The sequence below is a fragment of the Rosa rugosa genome, chromosome 6 (assembly GCF_958449725.1).
Source record: "Rosa rugosa chromosome 6, drRosRugo1.1, whole genome shotgun sequence".
Taxonomy (NCBI): Eukaryota; Viridiplantae; Streptophyta; class Magnoliopsida; order Rosales; family Rosaceae; genus Rosa; species Rosa rugosa.
In genome coordinates, this window is record NC_084825.1 from 23,031,759 (window position 1) to 23,040,708 (window position 8,950).

Below are 8,950 nucleotides of genomic sequence, written 5' to 3' on the forward strand. Positions count from 1 at the left end.
AACAAAGTAGATCACATATGTATAGAAACAAAAGCACATAATTTTTCTTTTAAAGATCTCATGAAGGATATCAACTACTTGCACGAATGGACTGCCATAGGTTCAACTCTTGTAACTTACCTCCACATCAAGGGCTGTCCCATCTTAAGGATCAAGAAGGTCCTCTCTCAAGGGTTGTAATGGGGCTCAGGCTCAAGGTTTAAAGAAACGAAAGGTAAGGATTTATCAAAGTGTCCTAAAAACCTAGTAGAGCTCATATGAATGTAGAGATTTCGAAATATTCCACCAAGGCATTGCAAAAACGTCACTTCCCCATAGTGGTAATATAAGAGGGCCAAATGTCTTCATGTTGGGCCCAATCTTCAATGTAAACTTCCCTTGAATCTAGTGAAATGGACAAAGGCCAAATTTTTCTGTAGTGGGCCTTCAATTCAAAGCAAACTCCAAAATCACTAAGTATGGGGTATTAAAGTCCATATACTTTTCTTTTTATTTCTTTTTAGCCGTATATATATATATATTTTTTTTTCTTTATTTTCATTTTTCACGGCTTTCACATATCTTTTCTTTATGGACAATTCTACCCCCACACTTGAACTTTCACCTCTTCTCAATCTTCATCTTTAACACCAAACCCATGTAATATGTCTCAAAAGTTAGCTCCACTAAGTTCTTAGAACAAAGGGTAGAGTTGTAACTATACTAAGCTTCATGGTTAAGGATTTTAAGGGTGATGAACGAAAAGGCTTAATGTAGGCTCAAAGGGGCTTAACTAGAGGGGTCCCACGACGGGCACAATTGGGGACACAAGTTTATTTGGCAATGGTGGTAATTCCTAGAGAACCTCTATCCCTTCCAGAATCAGGGCCATGTATTGATATCACGTCTCAACAAGCACAAGAGCGAATTCTAGCATTCTCTAGTCCATTAAACTTAATCTATGGCAAGCAGTCAATCAAGATGAAAGAATAATGAGATCATCAAAACATCGCCAAGAAATTAAGAATATATTTTCATTTCACTCCAAGAAAAAGGGACATGGCTCAATTATCTCACATGGGCTTTATGAATCACAACTCATCTTAACATGCTTATATTCTGTACCAAGGTCATGCAATCCATATCCACTACAAAGCACATATTTTTCATATATCTCAATTAACCAAAGAATACCATGTTAAAATCATCTCAATATTGTGATCCTCTTTTAGTCATGATTTCAGAGATATAGAATCATCCCAGACAGTTGAAAGGCATCCTATGACTCAAAACAAAACAAAAACAAGAACAACACATAAAGTGACGCAACATACAAGAAAAAAAAAAAAAAAAAAAAAAAAAAAAAAAAAAACGTTTTGGACTTAGGGATATTTCTCTTCTCCTTTCGGTAACTCCTTTGGAACATGACCAGGTGAAGAGAGGAACGATTTTGGCGGAGCTCAGCTCACTTGATTGACAGGGGACGAGACCCTTTGTCAGCACTTCTCATATCCAAACTAGACCTTTAGACATCACATCCCATTGGATGCGCCTACGATGAAGAAGATATTTACCCAAAATTCATTTTGACTCTAACAACAAACAAACAAAACAAACAAACTAAAGAACAAAGATAAACAAAAACCAAAACATGAATATAAAACCTAAAACAAAGTTAACGATTTTTTTTTTTTTTTTTTTTTTTTAATCTAAATTTTTTTTAATTTTCTGATTTTTTATTTTGTTTTCTTTTTATGACAAAAACTAACTACAAGCATTAATCCTTCCCCCCACACTTAAATCATACATTGTCCTCAATGTTAAACAAGTTAGAGCATGCAATGAACAATTATCATGTGAATGGAATGATTAACTCAAGAAAACCTAAAAACAAAAACTAAAAACGAAAATAACAAAGATACAATCAGAAAATAGTAATAGAGGAGATAGAGTTTAAGAGAGCAAATCTGCGTTGATGGCTCCTCCACAGCTACGGTTGAAATGGGTTGCCTCCCATGCAGCGCTTAATGTTTAAAGTCTTTCAGCCTAGACTTGTACCTCCATTTACTCCTTTGGAGGAGCGGTATGCGGGCGAGTGGCAGCCTTCTTGCTGGTTTCAGCCTTCGGAGGAGGGTTCTGATGGAGTGACATAAATAAAAATAAAAAAAAAAAAACGGGGGAGGCAAGGTTCGAAACCTTAACCTGCTGCACGAAACCTTTGTCCCCAACCACTGGAGCACAAGCTGTGCTTAATATAATGTGTACAAATTTTATACTTATTATGTCATAAACGAACATAATAAAAATAAACGAGAGGCGAGGTTCGAACCTCAGACCTCTTGTACACGAACTTTACACTCAACCACTCGAGCACGGCTGCTCACGTTATTATCCATACCAATCCTTTTATTTAAACCAACTGTTTCAACTGTTTCAACAATTCGGCACAAAACATCCAAGACTGTTGCAGAAACCCGGCCCATCATGTCCAAAACTATTTCTGAAACTCGGCCCATCAGGCCTCCACCCACAGCTATAGTGATGCCTTGATCCGAGACAGGCCCAAGTACGGCCCACTTGTGTCACGGCTTATCCCTTCCGTGATTTACGGCAGTCAAATCTGCTTTCGGCTACAGCTGTCTGCCACAGCGCCTCGAGATTCCCTCGGTCCCCTTACACGCTCTCCACGCGCCAACAACTTTTCCGGGTTTCAGGGCGACTTTAATCCAACGCGTAGAATGAATCACAGGAATCGTCCATCCAACGGTGGAGATCTGCTCACCTCGCTCTATAAATAGGTGCATTCTGAGGGCGCAACTGTTCACTCCAAAGGAACGAAAATCTCTCCTGAGTTCCAGCCCCTCTCTCCCAACTCTTCAGCTTTCCTCTTCTTTCAAAACTCAAAATATTTCTTCTTCGATTCAATCCTTCTCTTCTGATCTTCTCTCCCATCTAGTTGATTCAATCCCATCTTTCCTCTGAACTTTCAGATCTCCAACACACCATCATCATCCTTAATCCCTTTAACAACAACTCCTTCAAACACTTGACAACTTTACTCTTCGATCTTCACATCCCCTCAACCCATCACCATGGAACCACGAACTCTGCAACTGATGGAGCTACAAACCCAGCAACAAATCGAGGATGGAGGAAACAACCAAGCAGCCGGGAGTAGTGCCAACACAGATTTCTGGCGAAGCCGTGCCAGGTGGGTTCCTACTCCAGATCAAATAAGGATCCTCAAGGATCTTTACTACGACAAGGGAGTTAAGCGCCCAACTACAGAGCATATTCACGAGATCTGTCTCCAGCTGAACCAGTATGGACATGTTGAGGGCAAGAACATTTATTTTTGGTTCCAGAATGTCAGGGCTCGAGAGAAGCAGATGAAGAGGTGCAATCAGGCTGCTCAAGTGCCCATGGGAACTAGTTCTCCTGGTACTGGTGGATCCATTGATCTCAATTTTGGGCCAGCTGGTTCTACTGGTGCTGGTGGATCCATCGACATCAATTTTGGGCCAGCTGGTGGATCCATTGACATCAATTTTGGGTCCACTAGTTCTACTGATGATGGTAGATCCATTAATCTCAACTTTGGTTCCACTGATTCTACTGGTAATGAAGGATTTCTTGATTTAAATTTTGTTTCATATTCTTCCTCACACTTCAACACTAATACCAGTACAACTCTTTTGGCACAACAGGAGGACAAACATCCCTGCAACAACGAGGAGGAGATCACCAGGAGATTGAAACCCTTCCATTGTTCCCCATGCATGGTGAGGACATCTTGGGCATCATGAAGACTACTTCCGAGAGAGGTAGCGGTTATGGCGGTGGCTCTCACATTTCCCTTGAGCTCAGCCTCAACTCCTACAGAGATGCAGACATGGCTTAGTATAGAGTATTATTATTATTATTATTATTATTATTATTATTATTATTTTTTTTTTTTTTTTTTTTGTAAATAGCTGAAATTAATAAGACTGAATGAATGCATTTTTTTTTTTTTTTTTTTTATTATTATTTTTTTTTTTAAAAAATTTTTTTTTTTTATTATTATTATATATTTTTTTTTTTTTTTGTAAAAAGCTGAATTTAATAAGACTGAATGAATGCATTTTATTTTATTTTTTTTAATTTTTTTTTATTATTATTAAAAAATATAGGACTCAAAAATATTTATAGGACACAAAATGAAAGACAAAAATATTTATAGGATTCAAAATGAAAGACAAAAATATAAATCCCTTCCCCCACACTTAAATATTGCATTATCCTCAATGTAATCAATTAAAAGCATGCAATGAAATAAGTAAGCATATAGGGATGGAATTTACGAAAATAACTACTAAAACAAAAAGAAAATGGAGGAGTAAAAGGGGAAGAGAAAGCAAATCTGATTATATTCTGAATTGGGTTGCCTCCCAAGCAGCGCTTGTATTTTACGTCTTGCAGCCAGACGGTACCTACATTAAATAAAGTTAGTAACTTAATATTAACAAAGAAATACAAAAAAAATAAACAAGTAACTATGAATTACAAACTACAAGTATAATTAACAAGTATTTTGTACATAAGACACAAGTTAAGTACACAAGTGAGTATAAAACGTAAAAAGTATTTTTACAAGTATAAAGTGTGAAACAACAAAATAATTTACACGTAAAGAGTATGCACAAGTATTTCTTTTGTTATAAACATTATTGATATCAAATCTAATTCCAAGCGGTAAATCAAGTGGACGTGCGGCCCAAGTATAGTCGTCTAGACACAAAGTCCCTCCTACATCCGTTGGGCAACCTTACTGAAATGGCCAGGTAGGGGAGGGTGAACACGAGAGGAAAAATCCATTTTGGCATGAGCTAAGCCCATTTATAAGCACTTCTGGATTCAAAAACCCGTCATGAACGTTGTCCCCTTCCTAGACACCATCTCACATAGGATATTCTTACTAGGATGTAAAAGGTCCTAAGTGTGTTAGACAGTTCAATGAATGTTAATAAAGGCCGCCCTCAACCTTAAGGGACCTGAACTAGGTACCAATAAGGGGTTTAGGCCAATATTAATAAACACGACTTCACCTATTCCTTCTTTAATTTACAACCTACAATTAAATTCGTATTCAACAATAAAAAAAAACAACCTAGTTAATTTAAACTAAGTATCAAACAGTTTATATACAACAATTATAAACAAAAACAAGTGATTTTTCAATTCCCCGTCAACGGCGCCAAAAATTGATACGCTCAAAGCAAGCGCATAATTTAACCCTGAAAAGATCGTTAGTAGTATAAGCAAATAGGGATCGTTCTATTCCGGGGATTGAGGGTACACCTGTCATTGTCAAACAATTAAACAATTAAAATTAAAACAAAGTATAATATTCACAAATGTATTCACAAAATATAAACATTTTACACGAAAAGGGGGGATTTTGTTTTTGGTTTTTTCGAAAATGAAACTAAGTTAACAAAAACAATTAAAATGCAAAAACATAAAAATACGAATGGAATGAAGGAACAAAGATCAAAACCGAAACTTATGATTAAAATTGATTCAAACCCTAATATTGTTCATCTAAGTCATGAGAAAGGAGTTGATCATGTGAAACATTCGAAAGCAAATGAATTCCCATTTTTTACTTTTCAATGCTAATTAACCTAAGCGAAAGCACCTAGATTAATCCTATCAAACATGCAATCAAACCCTAGAAAGCTAGTCAATCATGTCATGTTTAACGCATTACACATAGAGAAAGGCTATCAACTCAAGTGTACAACTTAGTATGGAAAAGTCCACCTAATTGCAATTCTCTTTAATTAAATTCGATCTTTGTACAAAACCTTTACTACTTTGATTCAAGTTTACACAAAACGAAAAGTCGATTTCATGTTCTTAAACCTAGCACCATTCATATCGAAACCCTAAGTGTTTGCAACCACATAAGATTAAAATACAAAAGTTATCTATAACGCAAATTTAATTAAACAAACCCACATAAGCAACTCTCGAATCACAATATATGAATCTGAAAATTCTCAATTAATCATAAAAATTCCAGAAATAATACTTTGTTCAAACATATATGTCAACTAGTTCATAACCAACGAAATTCAAAGCAAAGGTTACAAAGGAGAATCGAATTACACCGTGGATGAAGATGAGATGGATGATTCACGTTGTGGATTCTTGAAACTCGAAAGCAAGCTTCAAGGATGGCTATGGATGGAAGTGCTCACGGCTTCTCTTCTTCTTCTTTGGCCTTGCTTGAACTCGTGGAGATGACTAAACTTGAAACTAGAGGATGGAAAGGAAAATGGAAAGGAAATGGAGAGACAAAGAAAATGGAATGGATGAAGGAATGTCTTTCTTCTTTGTTGTAGCCTCTATTTATAGGCTACCAAGCAAAACTATTTGGATTTAAACAAATGATGATATGTTAGGTTTGAGCATTTAAACATTAATGGAATTTATTAGGTTTGAATATTTAAACACTAATGGAATTTGTTAGGTTTGAGTCACTTTCTACTCATTTTTCCTTCAATTAATTCTCCACCAAGACTTCAGATTTTGCCCGTGACTTCTTCATATGAAATGATCCATCATGAGTGTAGATCATTCTGTAAAATTTTCAGAATTTATCTCCATGTGTTTGGGCCGGAATTTCTGCTGGACTCCTTACAGGTCCAGTTTTCCAGTTTTGCTTCTGCAGAAAATTGGGCTGACTGTTTGAAGGCCTTCCACTTCTTTTTGGCTCTTGCACTCTTCATAAGAAATGTTTCTTAGGATGTCTAGAATGGATCTGGAAGGTTTCAGCTCATTTGAAGTTCATTTGGTCAGGTGGTCGCTCCTTCTTCCTTGCTTGGCTTGGTTTCTCCTAGCCGGAGTAGGAAAATGTGTAAAGTTGACCTTTTTAGTGCATTTCCATTTTTCTCCATCATTTTATGGACCTAACACTTATTTCATCATCATCTACTCCAATGTACCTAAAAATAAAAATTGAATTAAAAATCGATTCGTTAAGGAATTAACTAAGCAAAATGTGAGGAATTAACTATTAAAATATCACATTAAAATGCTTCTATCAATCTCATGGAACATTTTATCCATATTTTTACTATTTCCAAACATTATAATAATTTTTATATTTTTATTTATATAATTATATGTTATAGAAATAAAAATAAAATTAAAAACAAAAAAAAAACCGCCTAGTCCCTGCCTAGTCCCCGCCTAGGCCCCTGGGCGCTAGTCCTCGAGCTTCCGCTCGCCTAGCGTTTTTTAGAACCTTGAACACAGCTAGTTTGATGCACAATGAGTTATGTGCTCAAGTAATGTGACATGTTATTGGACATATACTCAGAACCATTATCGGATCTTAAAACAAGAATAGATGATGAAAATTCAGTAATGCCCAGTTTATGAAAATACTTAAAAACATCCACAACTTCACTTTTGAATTTTAATAAGTACAACCAAGTAATCCTCGTAAAATCATCTACAGAGGTTACAAAATACTTAAATCCATCATAGGATTCAAGAACTTTACCCCAAATGTCTGAATGAACGATTTCAAAAGGATTACTAGCTCTAGAAAGAGAAGAAGTAAAAGGCAGCCTAGAAGATTTTCACAGATGACAGACATCACATTGATTGTCTGCTTTGCACAAATTTGGAAACAAAAAAGACAACACATTCTCTGAAGGATGAGCCAAGCGTTGATGCCATAGAAGATGATCTTGTGCTAATCTTGAACTAACTTGGAAAACCTTAGAGTCAAAAGAATTATTGGACAGATAATAAAGACCATTAAAAAAGAAACCTTCACCAATTGTCTTCTTGGTGATGAGATCCTGAAATATGACATTATAAGGAGAGAAGATGACAAGGCATTTCAATGTGTTTGCAATTCTTCCAACAGATAGGAGTTGAAAAGGAAAGGAGGGAACATAGAGAGCAATTAACTCAACAAAATTAGAGAGTAATTTGATTTTTCCTCTTCCTAAAACGGAGGCACCTTTGCCATTTGGTAGGGACACTTTAGAAGGAATATACATTTTTTCAAAATCATGCAAATTTGTAAGTTTATTTGTCATGTGATCCGTAGCCCTTGAGTCTATGATCCTGTGGTGACCCGAGAGAGGGGTCCCACAACTCCGCTACCCCGAGCCAATGAGAAACCGACATGTCATGAATGACATCCCGATAATTCATCAACCCGAAATCGCAAGGCCTTTTGGGTTCAGACTGTTGGTTTACAAAACACTTTTTTGGACAAATCATTCTAGCAACCGAACAACATATTTTCGAAAGCGGAATTAAAGTGGGCTAAAAGATTTGGGCTTACAATAGGAGCCCAATTTGGAAAATAACAAATCACTAAGTAAAAACAAGTATGAGAGACGCGCCCCAGGGTTACGGGTCTCCCGAAATTTTGTAAATAAGTGAGTAGAAAAAAAATTAACAAATAAATTAGTAAGAAAATAAATAAATAAGTTACTTCAAAATCCGATAACGGACCCAAAACCGTATTTTAGTAAGACAAAGAGGAATACGCCAAGCCGGGCCATGTGCCTCCCTTGTACACTTCCCGACCACATGCTCGAAACCTGCACACTATTGTAGGGGTGAGCTTTCGTCCTCGCATGCCCAGTAGGGGCCGACCCAACCATGCTAGGTTTAAAAAATAATATACTTAAAAATATTTACTACATAATATTGTGCACGTTTATCGAAAATACTTTAAAAAGAGGCAACCACAAACATGAATTTCTTTTATAAAACATATGCAGTATGCTTCACACAATTTGGAGCTCCGAGATACTTACCTGCCGGCCAAACTCAAACAAATCGGTGACCGACCTGGTTTGTCATCCTTCGAGAACCGGCCAACTACTCTGTAGTACTTCTGACTACAAGTAGCGAAAGTGTCCATTTCCTGGCCCTGAGTCTCCTATGACTGGTT